The sequence below is a fragment of the Eretmochelys imbricata genome, chromosome 1 (assembly GCF_965152235.1).
Source record: "Eretmochelys imbricata isolate rEreImb1 chromosome 1, rEreImb1.hap1, whole genome shotgun sequence".
NCBI lineage: Eukaryota > Metazoa > Chordata > Testudines > Cheloniidae > Eretmochelys > Eretmochelys imbricata.
In genome coordinates, this window is record NC_135572.1 from 84,482,715 (window position 1) to 84,509,897 (window position 27,183).

Consider the following 27,183-nt stretch of genomic DNA (forward strand, 5'->3'; position numbering starts at 1 on the left):
GGGCTTCATCGTGTGGACGGGTGCAGGTTTACATCGATTTAATGCTGCTAAATTCGACCTAAAGTCCTAGTGTAGACCAGGGCTAATAAGCGCAACTACTATATCCTCATCTTCTGGTGGACCATCTGGTGAAGGCAAAGGCAGGTGAGAAAGGTAATCAGCAACCACATTTTGGTTTCGAGGCTTATATTTCAGTTCATAATTGAAAGAGAGTAGACTTGCAGACCATCTAGCAGTAAGATATCCTGCTCTTCCCAGTCCTTTCGTGGTGAGCAACGTCATCAAAGGGCTGTGGTCTGTGCGCAACTTGAATGTGTGGCCCCACAGGTAAGTTCTCCATTTTTCAGTAGCTCAGACACAAGCAAGTGCTTCTTTTTTGACTGTAGAATGTTTTCTCTCAGCATTACTTAGTGTCCTCAAAGCAAATGCAACAGTCCTTTCTGTGTTGTCCTCATGAAGTTGTGTGAGGACAGCCCCAAGTCCACAATCAGAAGCATCAGTAGTTACAATTGTGGGAAATGCAGGACTGAATAGTGCAAGTACTAGACTATGTACAATTAACTCTTTCACCGTTTTGAAACTAGCTTGTGCATCCATTGTCCACACTAAGGTTGAACTTCTCAGTAGTAATTCTCGTAACGGTTCAATGGCAGAAGCATAATTGGGAATGAATTTTGCATACCAGGAGGTAAGACCCAAAAAGGAACATAAGGTTTGCAAATCTGTTGGAGGAGGAGCATTTGAAATTGCCAGGATATTATCTGGATCAGGTTTTAGTTCAGCCTGTGAAATTGTATGCCCCAGAAAGGAGAGTTCAGTTTGTCTAAATTTGCATTTGGACCTATTGAGCTTGAGGCCTGCTTTGCTGATGCAGTTTAGTACAGACTGCAGGTTATCATCATGATCCTCAGAAGTATTTCCAAACACAATAATATCATCCAGATAGCACTGAACTCCACATTGATTCTTCAGAATCAATGACATCATTTTTTGGAAGGCATTTGGGGCAGATGCGAGACCACGTGGAACACATTTAAAATGAAATAGTCCCTCATGTGTAATAAATGCTGTAAGGTCTCTGCTATCTTCATACAACATAACCTGGTGGTATGCGCTCTGCAAATCAAGAGGAGAAAACATCTTTGCTCCACTGAGTTCTGCAAATACTTCTTCTATGTGAAGAAGAGGATGGCTGTCAATCACAATCGCTTTATTTGGCTCCCTTAAGTCCACACAAAGGCGAATGCTTCCACCCTTCTTCTGCATCACTATTATAGGTGAAACCCATTCTGAGGAGTCAATCTCCTCAATAATGTCCTTTTGAACAAGTTTTCTAAGTTCCTCTGAAACAGCTTCCCTGACTGAAAATGGTAAGCACCGTAACTTCTGTCATACAGGCACCACATTATTCCGCATTTTAACTCTATGCAGAAACCCATAAGCACAGCCGAGTTTCTCCTCAACCTGGTGTTCGGTCTCAGCTGAAACTGGTGTGTGTACCGCAAGAGTGCTTTGCTGAGGAAGATCAATTCGTCCATTAACTACCCTGAGATTTAAAGCAGCCAATAAATCTCTGCCAAGGATAGAAGTGGCTTTGTGGACAATGTAGAACTCTGCAGTTACGCAGCAATCACCAAAAGTAACTATTGCTGGCAGGCAGCCATGTACTAGAATATGGTTTTTCAAATAGCACACCAAGTGAAGTTTGGGATCAGTAAGAGGCACATCTTTAAAGTAATGCAAATAGATGGAATCAGTAGTATAGAATAGTAGTATAGATACTGCTGAGCCAGTGTCCAACATTAGCTGAATAGAGTGTGATTTGCCTGAGGGTATGGTGGAAACGTTTACAGTGCACTTTATATGTTCTGGAATATGTGCAGTAGTGATTTTGTCCACACTCAGCACAGTAACATCTGGTATTGTAACTGCATGCACCTGTTGATTGAACTGGCTGCTGCAACATACTTTAGCAAAATGCCCAATCTTTTTGCAATGATTGCACTGAGCTACTTTTGCTGGACATTCTGTGTAGCTTGCAAGGTGTTGTGGGATCCACAGCGAAAGCATGCTTTTACTGTATTTTGAATTTGCTGATACGGTGGTTTTTCATTAGTTTTCCTCTTGGAATCATTTGTCTGCAGCAATAGTGAACTTTTCTGCAAAGGAGTCATAACCTGGACTGTGCCGCCTGTATCCATGCTCATTATTTTGGCTTCAGCTGTAGCTAACTCAATCTGAGTAGCAATGGTTATTGCTTTTTCTAGTGTAAGTTGTGGTTCTAGAAGTAAACGTTCTCTTACATGAAGCATAGTTGTTTTCTCAATGAGCTGGTCTCTGGGAATATGGCAGATGAGATGATTAAAGTCACAAGTTACAATCAGACTCATCAGGGAAGCATTATAGTCTCCCCTGTTTTCTGCTTACGCTGGCGAAATTTGTAGCGAATAGCTACTTAAATTCACTTTTGGCACAAAAATGTTCTTTAATGCAGTGAGTGCAGTCTCATATTTATCATCTGCAAGGGGAAAAGTGTAAAATATACGCTGCCCTTCTGCTCCACGGCAGTGGATTAGCAGAGCACGCTTTCTTACTTCAGAAATCTCTGTAGCACTGATTGCAAGCAGATAAGTCTCAAACATACAGATCCAGGCAGTAAAAGCAATTGGAGGTTCACCTGGGCTTTGCAGAAAGGGTGCAGATGGGTTCAGAGGCAGATGATCCATCCTCATTGCCAAAATGTTGGAACAACCAGGCAAGGTACTAACAAACTTCAACAGGACTTTAAAAATAAAGTGGAAACCTCTTTACCAAGCTGCTGCTGCACCCTCAGTAGCTCTCACTCAGCCTCCTCAACTCCCCCTCCTCCTTCCTGTTTCCTGTTCTTTCAGACTCCCAACAGCCAGTGCTCCCAGTTCTAATAATTACAAGCAGCATCTAAACACCACACTCCCCTGCCTTAAATAGCTTTTGTATATGGTGGGAACCCTTTGTCTCCAAGCTTGGTTCCCACGCCTTTCAGTGGAAAAACACTGGTATTCCAAGATGGAGTCCAGTACCAGGTGATCTGGTCACATGCCTCTGTAGCATCATAGCAGCTGGGACTCAGAGGCTGTTTGTAGTGTGCTCAGGAAGGCTCCCCAGCGGGAGATTAGCTTCTTCTAAGACCTATTGTTATCCCTAATGGTACACTGACGTTAATGGGCCCTTCCCAGCCAGCCATCTAGACTGACAGTCTTTTGTCTAGTGGGCATTTCCCAGGTGTAAACACATTTGTAATAGGAATGTTGTCTATGTATCTAACTTCAGATACCAAAATGATAAATGCATACAAATAAGATAATCATATTCAGTAAATCATAACCTTTTCAATGATATCTTACATGACCTACCTTGCATAAAATACATCACAATTATGCCATACTCAGATCATAATAATATTACAATCAAGAATATGGGGTGTAGTGTCACAATAATACAAGGGGGCTAAAGCACGGTGATCAGAAGATGCTTTATCTTTATCTTTCAGATTAGTGTGGCTAAAGATGTTTAAATTAAGTTTGTGTTAAGCCTCTCATTTTAATAGTTTCACTTAATTACTGAACCGCGTAATCCAAGTTGTCGATAAGGAATTCCAGGTATTGCCAGCATGAGAGATAGGGTGCTTGTGGTATGTGTGTATGCTGTACTAGAATGGCCCTATTGTCTGACATGAGAGGATCAGAGCTGTGGAAAGATAGGGTTAAACTGCAGCAGCCTGGGTCTACGATTTCTGTACTGTGCTTTCTACGTTTGTTTCCCCCCCGCAAAAAATCCCCTAAATATTTTTATTCCCTCCAGGCCTGCTGGCAGGTGTTATGGGTTGGAGCTATTTTCAACCCCTTTTCGCCTTTGTATAGTATAGTGTTTGCCCTTCCCCCATCACAGCCATTCCTGATATTGAGGGCTATTTTTGTTTAAAGCACTTATGTAATTTTGCTCATTCTGAATGTTTGTGTTCGTTTCAAGTAAGGTGACCAGATAGCAAGTGTAAAAAATCAGGACGGGGGTGGGGGGTAATAGGTGCCTATATAAGAAAAAGCCCCCCAAATCGGGACTGTCCCTATAAAATTGGAACATCTGGTCATCCTACTTTCAAGCCACACCACTCAGCTTATGAATATAGTGACCAAGTCCTTGATCCTGCAGTCAGACAAAACAGAGAGAGATCCATGTGCATGGGCTCCTGCACTCAGTGGGGCTCCACATAGATGCATGAGTCCAACGGCATAGATTCAATTGCAGGATTGGAGCCCCAAAGTTCCTACTAACAAACAAACTGTGTGATAACCCATCAGAAAGCAGCCGTCATTGGCACTTCTGTGGGCAATTTCAGCAGAGGGTAAGGACGAGAAGGCATAGAACTGGACTGACCTCTCACTTTGGAGGTATTCCTTCAAGCTCATGGTTGAAGCACCTGGGCAGTGTCATGTGGGAAAGCCTGCATGGCCAGTGGCACCTGGCTTTGCTGAGATGAATTAGAACTTTTTGTTTCACCTTAGAGACTAACCAATTTATTTGAGCATGAGCTTTCGTGAGCTACAGCTCACTTCATTGGATGCATACCGTGGAAACTGCAGCAGACTTTATACACGGCTGTTACTCTGAAACTTTTTGTTTGGATTTGTACAGCGCCTAGCACAATGGGGTCCTGGTCCCACAATGCAAATAATCTCCAAGACTTCTCATGCACAGTGATTGATTAACATAGCTTGTGCATTAACATAGCCTCTTCTATTCAATAGATGAAAATGTCAGCTACGGGCCAGATCCTCTGCAGGTGTAAATGCACCCCATCTTCTGACCTCCTCGCTCATTCGGGGGATTTGGCCAGAGGCAGGAAAGAGAGACCCCTGGGGTCTTGCCCAATGTGGGGAAGAGAAGCAGCACCCCCTTCTTCCTTGTTGGTCTCATGTACGAGTGGAATCTGGGCAGAGCTTAGGGGCTGTTAGTTTCCACCCCCATGGCTTGCAGGAATGGTGTGATTTTTTTTTTTTTTTTTACTGCTCCTTCTGGGCACAGGCTAACATGTGCCTGTTTTCTTTGCCTCCACCCACCTTTACCTTGGGTTTGTTTTTCCTGTTTCTAACTGCTAAATTTCCCACTTTGCTCTGGGTTTCAGCCAAAGCCCTTTTAGCAGGCTAGGAAGGACTTTTCCCACATCACACCACTAGTTGCCAAACTGCGGGTTGTTGGGTTAGAGAAGAGGGTATTGCAGTGTTCATAGGTATTTGTTGCAGCTGCACAGCAGGTGTGCAATGCAGCCTAACTGAGGTAGCAGGAGAGCCAGAGTTACTGCTATAATAATGGACACTGGTCACATGGGATCTGGATGGGCCCTTGCTGCGTATTGCATGGCACAGGGAGGGTTTCAATATCTGGTGTCATAAAAAGCACCCTTTAGTCAAACCCTGATCCCTAGCAGGAAAACAGAGGTAAGAGAGACTCTTGGGATCTCATGTTCCTGATCAATTAGGAGGTAGCCTCCTCTTAATTGTTTTGCCTTTTCAGGCATTTGTTTAGAAAATGCACTGTATTTAGCCTGCTGGGTAGTTTATGTGCAGAGGAGCTGCTTGGCTCTTTCTCCCCAAGTTTTGTTATGACATAGCTAATAAAAGTTGTGCTTTCCATTAAAGCTGCATCTCTGGTTTTGGTGTTTCATTCATTGCATGTCTAGGCCAACCCGCATAGTAGTTTTACTTACTGTGGCAGAGGTCACCAGATGGCACTGTTACACATAATCTTACAAGTTATTTTTCTTAGCATAGAAGCAAGATTTTAGAATCTTGGAAGTAAATAGTGTGGTGGTGTTCTTTATGATTCAGTTTCTTTGGGCAGAGCAGTGGCAGGTGGCAAGGGAATTTGCTCTCTACCTTAAGCTCTCTAACTTGAGGCAGGATTATTCCTTGGGAATTGGGCATTGGTGTTAAATCTTGAGATTCCTGAAAGAAGGAATTACTTGTATGCTGTTTGTGATCATCTCTGTTCCAGGACTGATACGTGTAAATAAAACAAGTTACATTAAGAATATACTATCCCTTTAAGGAACAGCCAGGTACTCACAAGCTAAACAGTCTGGGGGTAATCAAGGATAACATAGGGCTGGTCTACTTAAACAGGAAGCTGAGCGGGCAAAAAGGGTTGAGACAAAAGCAAAAAGGGATTGAAAATGGCTAGATCTAGAAATGGGAATTAGAAGCCATGCCAGTTGCGAGGGGGAGTCAGTGATTGCTCTCTGATAGGGTATGTCTACACTGCAGTTGGCACCCACGGCTGGCCCATGATAGCTGACTCGGACTCGTAGGCTTAGGCTGCAAGGTTGTTTCATTGCAAAATAGACTTGGGCTGTAGCCCAAAACCTAGCACTGGGATGCTCCCATTTCATAGGATCCTAGAGAGCCCGGGCTCCAATTCAAGCACGGAAGTCTTCATTGCATTGGTACAGCCCCATAAGCCTGAGTCAGCTGGCATGGGCAATCTGCGGGTTTTTAATTGCAGTGTAGACATACCCATAGGTTCCAGAAGACTAGCCTGACCAAGCAGCAATTTTGTTTAAGATCTTGGAGTTGAAGTGCTCTCAGCCAGCATTGTGAAGTAAGGGCCTCTGAATTGTGATTACAAATGCTCCTTCCATGAGACTTTTAAAGTTTGTTTTGGCTTCGCTGGCGCAGGGGTACGTGTCAATGCCCCAGCTGGGGAAAGTAAAGTGGGGTTCACCGGCAATGCCACATCTGATCAGAAGGGGGTGCAGGAAAGGCCCACACCATTTGCATTGATTTCAACTCAATAGGAAACTGACCTGCCAAGGCCTTGACATCTGGTATTGATCAGCAAAGGGATGACACACAGCAGCTTGTGGAACTGTTGATTTATAGCAGCTGAAAATATGGTTAAATATAGTTAGTAAGTGTTAGAATTTGGGCCCTGATCCTACTCCGTTTACTCCTATGAATTGTCCCATTGACTTCAGTGGAACAGTTCATGGGAGCAAGGAGATCAGTATTTCGCCCTTTATAGAGGAATATAAATAACAATTGGTTTCAGAGTAGCAGCTGTGTTAGTCTGTATTCGCAAAAAGAAAAGGAGTACTTGTGGCACCTTAGAGACTAACAAATTTATTTGAGCATGAATAACAATAATATCCTTTTGGACCAACTCTCCTCTACTACGAAGAGTTATCCACTTCTCCAGCATTTCAAAAACACATGAAAAATTAAAATGGCCTTTTTAAATGCAGAAAAAATATTTTATAAAATTTTGTTGTTTGTTTACAAATATTTTTGTTGCAGTTTTTTCTGTGCCAAACTGAAAAGTGGCCTATGTGAAAGCAACAAAATGAAACGCATCTGCTGGACAGGTGAATGTCGTTGGAAGTGTTTTCCTTTACCAAAAATAACTGCATGAAAACACTATAAACTTTCTTCGCTTACCTTTTTTCATTTATGAATGTACTCAGGATTTTGTATGTCCATATAAAAAATTAGTCTAGAGAATATTCCCTGTGATTATTTCTTTTAAATGAGGAGAAATAAATTATAATGGTTGCAAGTTATAGTTATACAGTTTAATGCATGTTTGTAACTAACAGTCTCTCTGAGAATTATACTTTTGTTTCCATAATCCATAGTTTTATGTAACTAAGACCATTAACTTTATAACATGAATTCCATATGTTGAAAAGCTTGGCAGAAAATATATTACACTAAATCTAATAGAAAAAAAATTGATATGGTTAGTCCATAAGCTTCTTTTACTTCCATTCTCAAATACTAGGGGGAAAATCTGAGAGCTCTCAAAAGAAACTGCCAGACCCTGTTTTTACTGTTATTCATACCGCTGTTCCAGGGAACTAGTACATATTTCTAGGAAATACTCATTACCAGATTTAAAGGAACTTTTTCTTTCTTTCTTTTTTTTTTTAAGAAAAGAAAACCTCTAAGGATTTGGCTGCCAAATCTATAGAAAAAGACAGAAATTCTGATGCAATTATCTCACTGTTTCTGTTGGCAGTTAACTTGTATATCTGAAGTAAATTAGTGTCGTCCCCCCACTCCCACACCACCATCTTTTTCATTACACAAATGGCTGTATGCCCCTAAATAGTGGTGTGTCTTCCATTAAAGTGGGTAGACCAGATTGTTTTCTAGGGGTTAGGTATCAAATTGTTGACACAGAGAACCTCTTCCCTCTGATGCTTACGTGGAGGAATTGGTAAAAACACAGCTGTCTTTGCTCCTTGCTTGCAGTGTGTGTATATGTGTGTGCACTGCTTCTAGCAGTGTGGGAACTTCTGTCTGGTCCAGATGGGGGTTATCTAGTCAGGAGGAAGGTGATGTCAGGGGCTCCTCCACTCCTATGCATCATCATACAACCAATGTAGTATGAACCGGTGGTGAACTTGCCCCCAAATACATATTGTTGGCCAGATCCTCAGCTGTTATAAATCAACATAGTTCTATTCAGGGCCATCCCTAGCTATTCTGGGGCCCTACACAGCCCCCACCCCGTGGGGGGGGGCAGGCCTCAGGAGGGGGGTTGGCTTGGGTAGGCAGGGGGAACCACCTCCCAGCACTCACCGCCGGTGTGGCTGGGTCGCTGCACTTCCCGCCAGCAGTGAGTGCAGGCCCAGCCCTGCTGCAGAGTTCAGGGGAGAGGGGGGCTGGGGTGGAGCAGGGGGGAAGGGGCAAGACTAGAGCAGGAAGAGGCGGGGTGGAGCAGGGGCGGGGGCCCTGGAAAGAGCCAGAGCAGGGGCTGGAGCAGCATGCAGCTGTGCAGGGCACCAGGAGCCCCAAATTTCCTGGTTCCCTACTCAGTTGCATACTTTTTGTATGGGTAAGGATGGCCCTGGTTCTATTCAAGTCAAAGGATGTTGTCCTGGTGACAGATCCTGGCCGCTACAGGCACAATGGTAAAACTCCTTAAAGGTAGGTAGGCATCTAATTATCATTGAAATCAATAGGCGGTAGGTGCCAAAATACCCTCTGAGGATCAGGGCCAAAGCCTCCTTTCACTGTTGCTGGCATTGATCACCTCCTCCTCCGCTCCCCGCCATGTCACAATTTTCAGATAAAACACAGCAAAATATGAGTTTGGATTTAAATAGAAATGTGTGAACATGACAAAGAATATCTGCTTTTGTTCTGGGCTGTTTCACGGTCCCCACGCTTAGATTTTCCTGTACGTTTGTGAAATGGTAATTTTCACTTTAAAACATGCCACATTTAAAAACTGTGTGTGTTTCAAGACAAAATTTGACTTCGGTCAACAACATTTCAAAATACAAGGGGTTTGGAAATTTTAAGGGTTTTGCTTTATGTTAGGGACCATTTCTGAGTGGAAAATGAGCCAGCCCATAAAATTTTAATGAACCAGGTTTGTTGAATGAAAAGAAAATGTGAAAATTCAAAAAAATGTCAAAATCTGAGGTTTGGTTATGAAAACGTTGCATGGCCCTGTGTAATAGTAACTCTTACTGACACAGTCCAGTTGTTATGTTTATTTATTTGAGGCTTCTTTATTACATGCACCTGTTCCAACTAACTTCTAACTGTTTTTATGTTCTGAAACTTCTGATTGGCCTGTAGCCGGGAAGACCTGTATATTCCCACAGTTAATATGAGCTAGAGCCTCAGATGGTTCATGGTGGTGGGTGCAGTATGAAAACCCAGACAGATAAAAGCTTTCCTCTTCCCCCCTCTCTCTCTCCCTCCCAACAGCAGACTGGTCCATTTGCTTATTCCGTTCGCATTGCTGGGGGAAAAAAAATGATTTTAAACACCAGCTGTGTAGGCCAGGCTTCAAGTTCACAACAAGTTCAGGAGAGTTTTGAATGGTTTTGGATTTCATTGCGACCAGTTCATACAACTCTGTAATAATCCTGTTTGTCCAGTTTCATAGTGAAATGTGTGAACTCTAATAACATCAACAAATAGAATAAACAACTATTTAAACAATACATATGTTGTGCAGTTGAATTTAAATTTAGGGATGGATGCAACATTTCACTCCCATTGATGCTGTTAGAGACACTGAAGAAAAGACCCTTTAATAACTAAGAAATATATTCTGCCCTTGGTCTGTGAACATAGAGTGAGGTTTGTACAGGAACTGATAACACTTTATGGATCTGAATTGTAAAAGTTAGGGAGAAACTCTCAGGCACAGAATTTTACCCATTGAGTTCTATAGTATTCAGTGTCAATATTTTGGTCATTTCTGTTGTTTCACTGTTTCCTCACCGTTTTAAAAATATTTCTATTATGGTATTTCTTTTCATGTAATGTGTCAGCATTTATCATAGGACTCATCTCATTGGAAGGTGGCTCCACATAGTTTATACGAGTGATAAAAAAGGCAAGCACACTGGATTTGTGTTTTGATATCTATAGAGATATTAGTCAAGAAGAAGCAGGCAGACCTTAACTGTAAGCATGAAGGGTAGCACTTAACAGGGTATTTTTTCCATTCTGCAGCATTGTGGTTGCATGAAAGCAAAATGTGATACTTAGTGAGATCAGAAAATCAGAACCTGAATCAATAGTACTGCAGTCATTTTGGGGAGGGTCATTTTAAAGAAACAGCAGCAATTGCGATTTAACAAGCTGAAGGAACACTGTCAGAAGGTGAAAGAGTTCTGTCTGCATTGGGTTTATGAGTAGAGTTTCTTTTAAATGTTACTAAACATACCTACTAATTCACTGGTGAAAATAAGACAGGTTCTCCTCTGCCTACTTATTTATTATAAATGTTGTAAAAATACATATTCTGATTAAATAAATTCTTTAAATATGACTTTTCATATATTCATTGTCGTATTTAGGAAGCATTAAGAAATAGACCTCATCAAAAAATAGAGAAAAAAACAAAATTTGTGGCAAATGTAAAATATCATTTCCTTTTTTGCATCAAAAAATCTCACTTTTTGGTAAATTTCTCTGATCAGCTCTACTCGTAAGTCAGGATGGCTGAAAGAAGAAACTGTACTTTGAACTGCAAGAGCATTCACCCTAATCTGAGTCTGCTCGGGCTGCTGGAAGCATCTCATTCACACTGGTCATACTTAGAGACTTAGCAAATGCTTTCGCTTTGTTACTCTTCACCTCCATGCAAAAGGCTGCAAAGCCACTCCAAACCTGGCACATCTCAGGGATCTGTTGATGTCCAGAGCCAGCCACACAGCAGCCCTGTGCATCCAAACCAGCTTTGGCCTGGTTTCTTTCTCCTCCCTGGCACCTTGGCACTGGATCCACACTGTCACGGAATCCCCCTGGCCATGACTGCTGTGGAGCACCTGGAGTGGAAAAGTTCAGTGGGAAAGATAACATAGCCCCCAGAAAGAAAAGGAGTACTTGTGGCACCTTAGAGACTAACCAATTTATTTGAGCATGAGCTTTCGTGAGCTACAGCTCACTTCATCAGATGCATACCGTGGAAACTGCAGCAGACTTTATATATACACAGAGAATATGAAACAATACCTCCTCCCACCCCACTGTTCTGCTGGTAATAGCTTATCTAAAGTAATCGTCAGGTTAGGCCATTTCCAGCACAAATCCAGGTTTTCTCACCCTCCACCCCCCCACACAAATTCACTCTCCTGCTGGTGATAGCCCATCCAAAGTGACAACTCTTTACACAATGTGCATGATAATGAAGTTAGGCCATTTCCTGCACAAATCCAGGTTCTCTCACTCCCTCACCCCCCTCCAACAACCCACCCCCATACACACACAGACTCACTCTCCTGCTGGTAATAGCTCGTCCAAACTGACCACTCTCCAAGTTTAAATCCAAGTTAAACCAGAACATCTGGGGAGAGGGTAGGAAAAAACAAGAGGAAATAGGCTACCTTGCATAATGACTTAGCCACTCCCAGTCTCTATTTAAGCCTAAATTAATAGTATCCAATTTGCAAATGAATTCCAATTCAGCAGTTTCTCGCTGGAGTCTGGATTTGAAGTTTTTTTGTTTTAAGATAGCGACCTTCATGTCTGTGATTGCGTGACCAGAGAGATTGAAGTGTTCTCCGACTGGTTTATGAATGTTATAATTCTTGACATCTGATTTGTGTCCATTTATTCTTTTACGTAGAGACTGTCCAGTTTGACCAATGTACATGGCAGAGGGGCATTGCTGGCACATGATGGCATAAATCACATTGGTGGATGTGCAGGTGAACGAGCCTCTGATAGTGTGGCTGATGTTATTAGGCCCTGTGATGGTGTCCCCTGAATAGATATGTGGGCACAATTGGCAACGGGCTTTGTTGCAAGGATAAGTTCCTGGGTTAGTGGTTCTGTTGTGTGGTATGTGGTTGTTGGTGAGATCTTATTGTTCCTTCGAAGGATTTTCTTTGGGGTTAAAGGGAAAAAAAGTTTTGTTTTGTTTTTCCCCTTCAAGATCCCCCTTCTGAGGCTCGCTCTTAATGCACCCACTTCTTTTTTTACCCACCAAGTCTTTACTCCCTTCCTTGGACTCATGAGGAGGTCTCCATAGGATCCAGTGCAGCGGAGAAGAGAGGATAGTTCATGATAGGGAGGTGGCAGTTTCTCCTTTCCACATGGTAGCAGGAAAATGCACATACGGAGGGTCCACATTGTGCATGGATCTCGGGGTAGGGGAACAATCTGGGCCTATATTAAGATCAGCAATGTAGGGAAAAGATGAGATTTGACTGACTGCTAGGTACCTTTTTGTTTTTGTTTCCCATAGTGACATACAAGACTTTGATTGGACTCTATTCCTTGAGCCAAATTCAGCCCTGGTTTACATAATAAGCATATAAATGGATGTAACATCACTGACTTAATTGGAATTATGCTCGCTCACACAACAGTTGAACTTGACCCTGTAAGAATTGGAAGCACTGATTTGGACTGGAGCTGTTACTGCATCCTTAGTGAAAGGATGACATGAATGAAAATGTGTATATTAAAAGAGAAAGTAAGTTACTTCCAGCTCCTCAACTTTTGTGTGAAATGGCTGCTTCTGTTATATTTTATCAGATTCTGATTGGAATATTTCAGAAAAGTATTTAAAATTTCAACAAAAGGTTTGCATATGTAGGGCTGCTGCTTTTGTTTTATCCATGCTATTCAAAAACTACTCGAGGGGTGTACCCTGAATGCTTTCATTTGATTGTAATAACTCCAAGGGCAAGAGACGGATTCTGAACATGAAGATTTCTTCTTATTGCCACCCCTTTAGCTTCATGAGCTAATCTTGACCATGAAAGGCTTAGAACTTTGTTTGGCAGGTTTTTTTGCACCTGGATAACAATATTTCCCTGTTTGTTTATTTTTTTCTAGCTGCTTTTAAAGCTGTGTCATTTGAGGGAAAAATGCTACATTCATTCTTCATCTGCAAAATGTAACATGAGTTCGCTATAGCTGGCTGGAATTCACTTAGAAATTTTTATTGATAGCCACAAAAAATAATATATTTACAAAAAATGTACAGTGCCTGGCAATAACACGAAGTTCTAAGAATGGCTTATGATATGATAGCAAAGTACAATTAATGAGAGATGCACATGTTTAATGCATTTTGCAAATACACCTTTCTGAAATTTTGTCTTTCGGGCTGAATTTTTTTCATGCCTTACTAAAAGACTCTTTTTTATAGAAAAAGGTACTATCGGAGGTTGAGGTGTCATGAGAAGAGGTGATGAAACAAACTGATTATTTAAAAAGCAATAAGTCACTAGACCAAGATGTTCTGAAAGAGCTTAAATGTGAAGTGGTTGAGTTGCCAACAAAAATATGCAATCTCTCATTAAAACTGATACTGTTCTGGAAGATCGAAGGATAGCAAATGTGATATCTGAATTTAAAAAGGCTCTAGGAATGATCCAGGGACTTAGACTAGTAAGCCTTACATTGGTACTTGGAAAATTGGTTGAAACAATAAGAATTAAATCAAATAATAAAACACCTGGAAGATCATTGTGTGAGAGGGTCTAACCAGTATGGTTTCTGCAAAAGAATTTTGTGTCTCAGGAGTAGTCTACATGGCAAGTTAGTGCATGGTAAGCCAGGGGGTGAATCTATAGTACACCAGCTTGCCGTGTGCCAATATCCTGTGTAGAAATTGCTTCAGTGCAGTGAAAGTTCCAGAGCAGTATGCTAAGCTTCACTGTGGGACTTTCACTGCACTGTAGCAGTGTCCACGGGTGACATTCATGCCTGGCAAGTTGATATGCCATAGATTCACTTGGCTTGCTGCGCACTAACTTGCTGTTTAGACAAGCTCTTGTTAATCTATTCAAATTCTTTGCATCAGTAAAGTGATGGGTAAAGAAGAACCTATTGATGTAATTTATGTATACTTTCAAAACGCCTTTGACAAGGACCCTCAAAAGAGGATACAAAGGATACTACGCAGTCATGGGGAGAGAGCCAGTTTTTGATCTGTGACACTACTTTATCTAAGGGTATGTCTTCACTACCTGCCGGATCGGCAGGCAACGATGGATCCAGCAGGGATTGATTTATCGCGTCTAGTCTAGACGCGATAAATTGACCCCCGAGCGCTCTCCTGTCAACTCCTGTACTCTAATGCCGCGAGAGGTGCAGGCGGAGTTGACGTGGGAGCGGCAGCAGTCGACTCACTGCAGTGAAGACACCACAGTAAGTTGGTATAAGTACGTCGACTTCAGGTGTGTTGTTCACGTAGCTGAAGTTGCGTAACTTAGATCGATTTCCCCTCTCCACCCCCCACTTCCAGTGTAGACCAGGGCTCAGAGACAGAAAACAGAGAATAGAATTAAATGAATATTTTTATCATCTATGAGGTAGCAAAATATATTTAGGTTAGCCAAGCCCAGAAAAGACTGTGAGGAATCTGAGAGACCTAATAAATCTAGGCAAATGGGCAATACAATGGCAAATGAAATTCAATGTTGAAAAATATAAAATAGTGCACCTTGAAGGGAAAAATGTAAACACTTTACAAAGTTCTAAATTAACTGTATCAACTCAGAAAAGGATATGGCATACATGTACACCGCTCAATGAAAACCTTTGCTCAGTGTGCTACTTCAAGGAAGTAAATAAGATGGTAGGAGGTGGAAGGAATAAGATGGAGAATACAGAAAATATCATAATGCCCTTACCTAAATCAGTGGTGAGTCCTCATCTAGAATATTGTGTAAAGTACTGGTCAACCTATCTAAAAAAGTATATTGAAAAACTAGAGGGGGTTCAGAGAAGGGCAATGAGAAACCATCTCATGAAGAGAGATTGGAAAAAGATTGAATTGTTTATCTCAGATAGCTGATGAGTAAGAGAAGGGACTGTTCGTAAAATATAAAAGGAATAGAGAAGGTAGATTGGGGTCTCCCTTTCTAATAACACAAGAACAAGGGCACATTCATTTAAATAAAAAGGTGGCAAATTCCAAACTAATAAAAGGAAATACTTTTTCACACAATGCACAGTTACAGTGTGGAACTTCACAGCAACAGAAAGCCATTGAGGCCAAGAACTTAGCATGATTCAAAAACAAGTTAGACACTTTATATGGAAAACAAGGCCATTCAGAGTTATAATAGTTAATTCTCACAAATTTAGGAAGGGATATTAAACCTCATGCTTAAGGGTTTAAAACAATCTCTAAATATTAGAGATTAGGATGAAACCTAATGTGGGGACAGATTATCTGATGGGTTCCTACTGCAGGGTTCTGTGTTCCTGTGGGAAACTGAACTACCTTTAATTACGTAGAGGTGGTCCCTCTGTGACATTCTGTACCTTGGGGGAGCATTCTGTAACCCCCATATTCCTCATTTTTATATAATCGTGATCTTACATATAAAGCGTGCCTTGTAAGGTATCAGGGGAAATGTTATGATCTGCTGAAAGTCATTTTTCTATCCATATATGTATATCATTAATGCATCAACAATCATTGTCCAGCAAGGGAGTTACAATTCAATGACTCACCTGCATGAGGCCACACCAGGGAAATTGCTCAACCTCTCTTGGAGAGACTCAGCAATGGCTGGACTTGTGCTCCCCAAGCACATGGGACTGAAAGAATAAAACAGACAGTGGCCACATGGATGCTCTGAAGACTCCAACTGAGGGAATTGGCCCAGATTTCAAGGGTACTATGAACTGCAATATCCAGTGGGGTGAGAAAAACTTCTTAATCTAGATGTTGCCCAGTCTAATAGGGTTGAGAGTTTAGACTGCGTGCTTATAAAATCTATCTTTTGTAGTCAATAAATCTGTTTTATTGTTTATCTTTACCAGTGAGTTTGTATGAAGTGTGTGGCAAATCTGCTCAGGTTTTTCAAAGGCTGGTGTTTAATCACTTTCCATTGATGAAGTGGTGAACAAATTAATAAATCGGCACTGCCCATCCTGAGGTATGGTGCTGGGGGGATTTGGTTCTGGTGCCTTTCTCTGTGTGATTCATGAGTGGCTTTAGGAGCATTCATGCAATCTAGCTGAGTATGGGGGCACCACATGCTGCTGTGCTGAGTGATAACAGCTCCTGGAGCGGTTTTCTGCTGGTCACTAGCAAGGCATTGTGAGAGACAACCCAGGCTGGAGATATTTAAGGGGGCACAGTGGTCCCACGGTCCCAGGCTGCACCCTGGGGATCCCGTCGCACCCTCCATTCAGGATTTAGGTGCCTCAGCAGGCTACCGGGAAAAGCTTTTACTGCTGCTGTCCAGGATGTGCTTATTTTGTGGATAAACAGAAGACTTCATGCTCTAGAACTGTCAGGCCAGCACCCTTCAGGAGCATTAAATTCACACTAGAAATTAAAATGTGATATTCAGTCAAACATTTCCCTGTAGAATTCAGCTTTCCTTTACACTGGTAAAAGTGAGTAGACCTCACACAAATAATGCACAACTAGGTACAGCCATACCCTTAACCAGTAAAATACAATACAATACATTCACAAGAATTTCTTTCCATGGAAAGATGTTGTGCGTAGACTTTACTGAAAGTAGTGAGAATCGTGTTCTTTCTCTGTGCAGATTTAAAATGTTTTATGTAGTAGTAAATATCAGAAACAATGCACCACCCACTCTCTTGAATCCACTGATGTGCTCAGAGATCTCTGTGGCATGCAATATACATAATTAATCAACAATTGCTTTCCTGAGTACTTTTTCAGCATGTTTGCCAATGGAGGTCTGCAACCTGCTACTAAGCAATTTCTCATTGCAAGGTCAGGGATCAAGTAACAGACTGCTTAAATGATCCAGAAGATAGATTAAATAAGAGGAGGGAGGCTTGCCTCAAACGGACCTGTTAGCCTCATTCTTGGACTCTCTTTCTTCAACTCTTACAAACGGCTTCCTATCCTTTCACAAAGAGAGATTCAATGTGACTAGTTTATCAGCTTGAGAAACAATTGCTGTACTTGAGAAAACAGCCTAAATGTAATGTGCTGATATTTGCTTTTTTCATCTGCATTTCACGACTGGGTCATATGGTAATAGGTGACGACTGGTCTTCCTTTTTAGATGGATGTGGTCTGTTTGTATTTTTGTTATTAGAAAACATACAGGTGCAGATAATGAAAGTCCTAGGCCCAGACCAGCCAGACATGTGTACCTCAAAATGTTTGGAATTTCACATAAGCTTCTGAAAGTCTGTGTTATCTGAACATTTTTGAGGTTTTAGCATTCCAACCCCTATCTTTCCAAAACTTGCAAAGAGGGTTTTCCCTCCCAAATTGTCTGCACTGGTGCTTGAAGATGAAATTTCCAGCTCAAGTAGATATACTCACATACACACCTGTGGTCTCAGACGGGCACAGACTCGGAGCAGTTAGCTGCTCCTGCTGCAGCAGCTACACTTTCCCCGCTAGCACACTAGCTCAATCGGAGCTAGAACGGGTATGTCTGCTTGTGTTGGAAATTACATCTCCCAGCTCCTGTTTAGCTGTACCCTTAGGGAAGATCTCCATGCCATCGTTCATATTCATGCCCTCTTCATGGTAAAAACTGTGAACCCTATCGCCATCAAAAGCCTGCACCTGCAGTGTACTTCATAAGGCAGGCTCCGTGACCACACAACATTCTCCAGGGGCAAGGCTCTTCTAACTCCTCCAGCCTTTTTCGTGGGGAGAGTTCTACATTCCCTCCCTCATCCCTTATTTTCTGTAACACCTATACATTCTTTCCCTGGAGCAAGTTTGGGAGAGTTCACAATTTTCCCAAGGCAAAATGGTGCTATGTTTTTGGTGCAATGCTGTGTTTTCTGAGAGAAATGGCAAAGCTCTCCACTTGATCAGACTTGCAGATTGTCACAAAATGCAGGTGGAAAGAATGTCTGCATTGACGAGGTAGACACTGGTAGTTTCACATGGCTGTAGCTGGGAATATTGGCAATTAGCCATTCAGTAATTACTGCTTTAATAAATAATCTTTGATTTTCTTTTGTCTGCTTAATGTGACCAATGTTCCATAACATGTAACCCAGGCATAGAAACTAAGGATAAGTTTGGGGGTCTTAGAATTTTAACCATTCTAAGGAGAGTAAGAAGTTTTTTTTCTCAGAACATATGGCTCAGTCTGTAATGTGTTAAGTGCTTCAACTGAGTGTTACACACCCTCAACTGCCAATGGGGCAGTCGCTGACCCAATTTTCTCCCTTCGACCTCTCAGGCAGCACAAAGAGATCAGCAACTTATTGCTGGTCTCTTCTTGGAGATAACACACTCCTCCATGGCCCCCCAACCTCAGGGATGCTGGAATAGTTTTTATAGTGGGGGTGCTGAGAGCCATTGAACCAAAATGTAAAACCCTGTATTTAATGGAAACCACTTCAAGCCAGGGGGTGCGGTAGCACCCCTAGTTCCAGCATGTATGCCCGTGCTGGAAGTGTGTCAGAAATGGGAAGGACATCTTGGACCCAGGAAGGGGTGTACTGGGAGAGTCACCAGGCCAAGCCTAAGCAGAGCATAATCGACTTGTGCAAGATAGTGCAGCTCTAACTTCAGAGTAAAGTAAGGCTTTCTCATTTGTGTGAAAGCTCTTCCCAGTGGAAGCCAGTACAGGAGAGAATCTGCCCCAATGACTTGAGAAAGCTAAGGGCATTCTCCCCTTTGGAAGATTGAGCCCTTAAGCATTAGAGAGAGAATTATTTTCAGAACGTTAAAAAGCACTGTCTTCCCAGAACAAACTGTATTCTTCCCAGAATATACACAGTTTAGAACAGCTCTTCCTGAAAGGAAATATTCTACAGTAATATTTACCAAAAGAGCAATTCTGTGCCTTCTTGGAACAGGGGACTGCTAGAAGGAGACCAGCCTTATATATTTGGGTATTTTAAATTAATCACAAATATTTGTTTTATTAAAATGTGCTTTTAGCAATCCTGGAGCTTATCCATGCACCTTCAGTTTCTGTGTTAGTTAACAAAAGCCAGGGGTACTCAGCACCTTCCAAGTTTGAGCTCCAATTGTGTAGGGTATTACATATGTCCAGCCACTTAGCTAAAGAGCAGAACATAACAATCTATATGTGTCCGTAGAGTGTAAACCTCAAGGGAGAAAATAATTATTTAGGACAGGAATCAGCAACCTTTCAGAAGTGGTGTGCCGAGCCTTCATTTATTCACTCTAATTTAAGGTTTCACATGCCAGTAATACATTGAAAAGAAAGCATTGGGCCAAATCTCTGTAAATCTTGAAATCTGTCTAAAAATTCTGATTCCAGTTCTTGCATGTACATTCTAATCTCAACGTCAAACGCAGTGCACTGTTCCACATGGTGTGATTGTGATGAAAGCAGCAAATCAGGACTTAAAAGTATCAATTTTTAAGGTGGGTGTGCTGAGCTGTGCCCCCTCTTGCCCCTGTCTGCACCACTCACTGCCCCAGGCTTGGGCCAGTGGGCCACAGCTTGGTCCAGCTGCAAAGCCCTGGGCCAGCGGCCGGGATCCCAGGCCGGCAGCAGAGTCCCCTGGACCGGTGGCCGGAACCCAGGGCCGGCAGCGGGCTGAGCGAGGCTGGCAGACGGAATCCCAGCTGGCAGGGGGCCGGCAGCCAGTATCCCAGGCCAGCAGCGGAGCCCCCGGGACCGGTGGCCTGTACCTGGGCACTGTAAGTGCCACTGAGAATCAGCTAGCATGTCACCTTTGGCATGTGTGCCGTAGGTTGCCTATCCCTGCTAGATAATCATAGTTCATTTTGGTCAGTTCCACGGTCATAGGATTTGAAAAATCATTATCATTACATAAATTTCATTATTTCAGCTATTTAAATCTGAAATTTCAAGGTGTTGTAATTGTAGGAGTCCTGACCCAAAAAGGAAGCGGGGGGAAGAGGTTTGCAAGGTTATTTTAGGGGGATTTGTGGTCCTGCTACCCTTACTTCTGGGCTGCTGCTGTGGGGGGCTTCCTGCAGAGCTGGGCACCTGGCCAGCAGCCGCCGCTCTCCAGCCATCCAACTGTGAAGACAGCGCAGAAGTAAGGGTGGCAATACCACAACCCCCCCTAAAATAACCTTGTGACCCCTCTGCAACTTCTTTTTGGGTCAGGACCCCCAGTTTGAGAAATGCTGGTCTCCCCCCATGAAATTTGTATAGTATAGGGTAAAAGCACACAAAAGACCAGATTTCATGGGGGAGACCAGATTTCATTGTACGTGACGCATTTTTCATGGCCATGAATTTGATAGGGCCCCAATAATAAATCTACCACTTGGAAGAAAGTTTAGTCCACAGTAAAATGTTCTTGCAGAGATGGGAATTTCATGTAATCCTGAATCATCTCCTGCAGCATCAAAAAGAGCCAAACCATAAGGTCCTGTGTTCCTGGATTAATAAACCTTAAATAAAATACATATAGAAAGGCAGATATTTTGAGATTTAATCTAAAAATACTTTAATATCAAGAGAAACACGTCTGTCCATTTTTCTCTTCCTCTTTGCTATCCCATCTTCTGCTTGTTTTTTCAAAGTTGTTATTAGTTTTAGTTTTTCAGACAGTTTTCCCTCCTTGGGTGATTCAGGGCTGATTATCCATTATGCATCACAAGTCTTTTTCAGAGTCACTACTTCTCGAAATGGAGTCCCCCATTTGGTAAGAATAGTCTCCATTCTTTGTCTCTAGATCAGTGGTTCCCAAACTTGGTTCACGGCTTGTTCAGGGTAAGCCCCTGGCGGGTTGTGAGATGCTTTGTTTACCTGAGCGTCCGCAGGTACCGCCGCTCACAGCTCCCAGTGGCTGCGGTTCGCTGCCGGGATTGTGAGCAGGGTTTTTGGGAGCTGGGCATTGCAAGCTGTGAGTTGGAAGTCAGTTGCTATTGTGGGGCATTGGGGTGTGATTATTTTGGGAAGGGAATAAGAAAGTTGTGTGGGGGGGGGTCTGGCTATTGCAGAGATTTTAGATGAAAAGTCCTTTGGGGGTTTGAGGGTTGTATGTTCTGGGGTGTTTGTAAGGGGTTAATGAACATCGCAGGGTCCATCTTGTTGGGGGGCAATAAATAGTGCAGGGCTTCGGGGTGCAAATATTGCACAGCTTAAGTAGGAGGCGGGAGAGAGGTTCAGCTAGCTGTATTTGGCTCTGACCTGCCTGGAAGGGGAAGGATGGAGGGTTGCATGTGGAGTCTGCCGCTCAGGAGGGAGTAAGGCTGGACTGGAGGAAGGCAGGCACTCCTGGACGCTGTATTTGGGAATCAATCCTTTCCCCTTGCAGCTGGGGAAAGCTGATTTGGCTTGGGCTCTCAAGGGGTTGGGCGAGATTCTGTTTAGGGGCAAGGGTCCTTTTTGTTTGGTTGGCTTGGACACAGGAGGGTGATCACTGTCCAGACTCTGCTGCTGAGGGGCAGGAAGAGCAGCAGCTGGAGCCACATAGAGGAGCTCCTCTGTGCTCAGCTGCTAACACCTGACAGAGAGCAGTGGCTGCCTTCCAGACCGGGCTCCAAGAGCTAGTTGCTGCCGCTGGGGGAGGGGATCCGGTCCACCCCCCCATTCTGCCCTGCCGTGCCCCGACTGCCCCGGACCCCAGCAACGGGGCCAACCCTTCCCCTCCATGGCCCCTTGCTCCAGGGACCGGCCCTTGCCATACCCCGATATCCCCAGCCCTGGCCCCTCACTATGGGGACTGATACCCTCCTTGTCCTCTTCCTCCAGAGAGGCTCTGCGTCAGCTCCTCCCAGCCTGGCTCTGCAGGCAGCAGGTGAGTCCCAGGGGGGAGGGCGTAGGTCAAGCAACAGAGGGAAGGGGGAAGAGGAGGGAAGGGGCTTCAGGGAAGAGGCGGGGCAGGGGGCGGGGCAAGGGAGTTCAGTTTTCAGCCATTAGAAAGTTGGCTACCTTATCCTTAACGGAATTGAAGATGGAGCCCAACCTACAAGGGGACAAACCCTCAGTTGTGCCAATGAAGCTGAATGGGTTATTGGGGTAGGGAAGTGTCTTTAAGCTCTCTTTCTTGGAGGTGTTCTATCAAATGAGACGTAATGCAGGAAGCTTTATATAACTCTGACTCCTCCAGCATCTCCTGGGGGTGGGGGGTGGATACACAATAGTTAAAAGGAAGCATGGGCTTGACTTTCCTGATAAGGCAACTTTAGAAGCCGCCTCCCTCCTCCACCCTAGAGGATGTCTCCTATTTATCTCCAGCTGATCCTGGAGCTGTTGGGCGCTGCCTTGGCCTTGGTGTCACTGAGGTATAGTATCCTGCTGACAACAAGTGGGTAACTCATGTATGCAAAATCCCACCAAGCACAATCAAAGCTTCTCAATCCTGCTTCTCCACGTGGGCACCAATGATACTGCCAAGAATGACCTTGAGCGGATCACTGCGGACTACGTGGCTCTGGGAAGAAGGATAAAGGAGTTTGAGGCGCAAGTGGTGTTCTCGTCCATCCTCCCCGTGGAAGGAAAAGGCCTGGGTAGGGACCGTCGAATCGTGGAAGTCAACGAATGGCTACGCAGGTGGTGTCGGAGAGAAGGCTTTGGATTCTTTGACCATTGGATGGTGTTCCATGAAGGAGGAGTGCTGGGCAGAGACGGGCTCCATCTTACGAAGAGAGGGAAGAGCATCTTTGCCGGCAGGCTGGCTAACCTAGTGAGGAGGGCTTTAAACTAGGTTCACCGGGGGAAGGAGACCAAAGCCCTGAGGTAAGTGGGAAAGAGGGATACCGGGAGGAAGCACAGGCAGAAATGTCTGTGAGGGGAGGGCTCCTGCCTCATACTGGGAATGAGGGGCGATCAACAGGTTATCTCAAGTGCTTATATACGAATGCACAAAGCCTTGGAAACAAGCAGGGAGAACTGGAGGTCCTGGTGATGTCAAGGAACTATGATGTGATTGGAATCACAGAGACTTGGTGGGATAACTCACATGACTGGAGTACTGTCATGGATGGTTATAAACTGTTCAGGAAGGACAGGCAGGGCAGAAAAGGTGGGGGAGTAGCACTGTATGTAAGGGAGCAGTATGACTGCTCAGAGCTCCGGTACGAAACTATAGAAAAACCTGAGTGTCTCTGGATTAAGTTTAGAAGTGTGTGCAACAAGAGTGATGTAGTGGTGGGAGTCTGCTATAGACCACCGGACCAGGGGGATGAGGTGGATGAGGCTTTCTTCCGGCAGCTCACGGAAGCTACTAGATCGCATGCCCTGATTCTCATGGGTGACTTTAATTTTCCTGATATCTGCTGGGAAAGCAATACTGTGGTGCACAGACAATCCAGGAAGTTTTTGGAAAGCGTAGGGGACAATTTCCTGGTGCAAGTGCTAGAGGAGCCAACTAGGGGGGGCGCTTTTCTTGACCTGCTGCTCACAAACTGGGTAGAATTAGTGGGGGAAGCAAAAGTGGATGGGAATCTGGGAGGCAGTGACCATGAGTTGGTTGAGTTCAGGATCCTGACGCAGGGAAGAAAGGTAAGCAGCAGGATACGGACCCTGGACTTCAGGAAAGCAGACTTCGACTCCCTCAGGGAACGGATGGCCAGGATCCCCTGGGGGACTAACTTGAAGGGGAAAGGAGTCCAGGAGAGCTGGCTGTATTTCAAGGAATCCCTGTTGAGGTTACAGGGACAAACCATCCCGATGAGTCGAAAGAATAGTAAATATGGCAGGCGACCGGCTTGGCTTAACGGTGAAATCCTAGCGGATCTTAAACATAAAAAAGAAGCTTACAAGAAGTGGAAGGTTGGACATATGACCAGGGAAGAGTATAAAAATATTGCTCGGGCATGTAGGAATGAAATCAGGAGGGCCAAATCGCACCTGGAGCTGCAGCTAGCGAGAGATGTCAAGAGTAACAAGAAGGGTTTCTTCAGGTATGTTGGCAACAAGAAGAAAGCCAAGGAAAGTGTGGGCCCCTTACTGAATGAGGGAGGCAACCTAGTGACAGAGGATGTGGAAAAAGCTAATGTACTCAATGCTTTTTTTGCCTCTGTTTTCACTAACAAGGTCAGCTCCCAGACTGCTACGCTGGGCATCACAAAATGGGGAAGAGATGGCCAGCCCTCTGTGGAGATAGAGGTGGTTAAGGACTATTTAGAAAAGCTGGACGTGCACAAGTCCATGGGGCCGGACGAGTTGCATCCGAGAGTGCTGAAGGAATTGGCGGCTGTGATTGCAGAGCCATTGGCCATTATCTTTGAAAACTCGTGGCGAACCGGGGAAGTCCCGGATGACTGGAAAAAGGCTAATGTAGTGCCAATCTTTAAAAAAGGGAAGAAGGAGGATCCTGGGAACTACAGGCCAGTCAGCCTCACCTCAGTCCCTGGAAAAATCATGGAGCAGGTCCTCAAAGAATCAATCTTGAAGTACTTGCATGAGAGGAAAGTGATCAGGAACAGCCAGCATGGATTCACCAAGGGAAGGTCATGCCTGACTAATCTAATCACCTTTTATCATGAGATTACTGGTTCTGTGGATGAAGGGAAAGCAGTGGATGTATTGTTTCTTGACTTTAGCAAAGCTTTTGACACGGTCTCCCACAGTATTCTTGTCAGCAAGTTAAGGAAGTATGGGCTGGATGAATGCACTATAGGGTGGGTAGAAAGCTGGCTAGATTGTCGGGCTCAACGGGTAGTGATCAATGGCTCCATGTCTAGTTGGCAGCCGGTGTCAAGTGGAGTGCCTCAGGGGTCGGTCCTGGGGCCGGTTTTGTTCAATATCTTCATAAATGATCTGGAGGATGGTGTGGATTGCACTCTCAGCAAATTTGCGGACGATACTAAACTGGGAGGAGTGGTAGATACGCTGGAGGGGAGGGATAGGATACAGAAGGACCTAGACAAATTGGAGGATTGGGCCAAAAGAAATCTGATGAGGTTCAATAAGGATAAGTGCAGGGTCCTGCACTTAGGACGGAAGAATCCAATGCACCGCTACAGACTAGGGACCGAATGGCTAGGCAGCAGTTCTGCGGAAAAGGACCTAGGGGTGACAGTGGACGAGAAGCTGGATATGAGTCAGCAGTGTGCCCTTGTTGCCAAGAAGGCCAATGGCATTTTGGGATGTATACGTAGGGGCATAGCGAGCAGATCGAGGGACGTGATCGTCCCCCTCTATTCGACATTGGTGAGGCCTCATCTGGAGTACTGTGTCCAGTTTTGGGCCCCACACTACAAGAAGGATGTGGATAAATTGGAGAGAGTCCAGCGAAGGGCAACAAAAATGATTAGGGGTCTAGAACACATGACTTATGAGGAGAGGCTGAGGGAGCTGGGATTGTTTAGCCTGCAGAAGAGAAGAATGAGGGGGGATTTGATAGCTGCTTTCAACTACCTGAAAGGGGGTTCCAAAGAGGATGGCTCTAGACTGTTCTCAATGGTAGCAGATGACAGAACGAGGAGTAATGGTCTCAAGTTGCAGTGGGGGAGGTTTAGATTGGATATTAGGAAAAACTTTTTCACTAAGAGGGTGGTGAAACACTGGAATGCGTTGCCTAGGGAGGTGGTGGAATCTCCTTCCTTGGAAGTTTTTAAGGTCAGGCTTGACAAAGCCCTGGCTGGGATGATTTAACTGGGAATTGGTCCTGCTTCGAGCAGGGGGTTGGACTAGATGACCTTCAGGGGTCCCTTCCAACCCTGATATTCTATGATTCTGTGATTCTATGATTCAGTGTATATACTTCAAAAAAACAGGGTGAGTAGCTCAGATGGGCAGTAGTGGGCTGTCTCATTACTGTGCAATAGATCAGAGAAAGCGCGTCTATGGATGAGGCAGAACTGCAGTGCCAGACCAACCATTGCCATAACGGTCCAGGGCTGTGGCTGGGGGGCGGGGGCAGAGTCACTACAACCTAGCAGACCCATTTTGAGCATATCAAGAAGGGCCCAAAATAACTCTGAACATATCCCCAAGGCCTTCTTACTGTTTCCCCTGCGAAGACGCCAGTGCTTGACATATCCCTCTTCTCTATCACAACTCTGTTGGCTCTGTAGTTCCTAAAACTAGTTAAAATATTTTTGTCTCTTTCTGAAGCCAGTAAATATGACTGAATTTACACATAGGGAGCTGGTATATTGCGAAAATGGTTCCATTGTTATAGAATCACTTGTCAGAGTAGAGCTGTCATTTAAAATGCATGGATGATGATTAAATAAATCCATTTATTTAAGAGGCAGATGTTCACTGATGTATCTGAAATCGGAATCTGGCCCTTTGACTTGTTCTGAGTGACCTCTCTCTCCTCTTCGTATAGACATACTCTACACTATATACTAGGACTTGCACATTTCCATGATTGAAGTGGGGAGCAGATTTTTCCTGCTGGGATTATTCTGGGACCCCCGTTTTGATCTAATTATTCCACATGAAGCATTTTAAACACAAAATGAAGATTCCTAGTGTCATTAAAAGAATTCTGTATTCTACAAGAATGCAAACAAACCAAAAAAAGGGGTCTTATAAGCAAAACATTAAAAAATGCAACATCTTGCTATGAGGACTGTGAATCATCCATCTAGAACCTCATAGGGATTTCTACAATATAAATACCGTGGTTTCAGTATAAACCCGCAAAAGAGTGCAGGGGTGGGGGGGCCTTGTAAACAGTCCAAGGCAGAATGCCAAAGTCACCATTCAAAATTAGGAATAGTTAAAAATGAGAACTCAGTTTGTACAGGCAGAGAATTACCAGTACAGCAGGTCATTCTTCAAGCACATGCTTCTCTCTCTTTCTTAAGGTAGAGAGGAAACAAGGAACTAAGGGA